This window comes from Papilio polytes, unplaced genomic scaffold, assembly GCF_000836215.1.
Source record: "Papilio polytes unplaced genomic scaffold, Ppol_1.0 DF824437.1, whole genome shotgun sequence".
Lineage (NCBI taxonomy): Eukaryota > Metazoa > Arthropoda > Insecta > Lepidoptera > Papilionidae > Papilio > Papilio polytes.
Genome location: NW_013524767.1, coordinates 230,392 through 230,970, shown reverse-complemented (window position 1 = coordinate 230,970; position 579 = coordinate 230,392).

The window sequence follows — 579 nt, the reverse complement described above, 5'->3', positions numbered from 1 at the left end:
TTACTTTAATACAATTAAAACCTACTACCATCGGTATGTTTCGTGTTACTAAATATATTTCTATTTTTATAACACTAAGTTAAAGAGACAATTTTAATAATTGTAAATGTTATTTATTAGCTATGAGTGTGGAGCGGTACATCGGTAAAGGTATAGCTTCGATAAGGACTGGGGAATGATGATGTTAATTCTTATTTTCAAAACAAACAAACAAACAAACAAGACAAGTAATGGTTGTTAAAGCCGCAATGGACTATTATTACAATTTGGAAAGATCTGAGATATAGAATTTTAACTTAATTTTTACAATATGTAATTTAACTACTTGCATACATTTTAAGCAAATAACAGAATAAAGAAGCTAAGCAAGTTAAGGTATAAACGAATATTTAAATCAAGTTTTTAGTGCTATTACAAATATCCCTCGTAGCCGTTTATAGCTCCGTGGTGATGTATTCAGAGCTGTAAACAACAAACACAATATTAGGGTAAATATTGTAATTGTACCGATAAGAATTGCTTGCAATGGCGGGCAAGCGATTGTCATTATGTTGAAAATGTCTACCTCTCTCGGGAGCC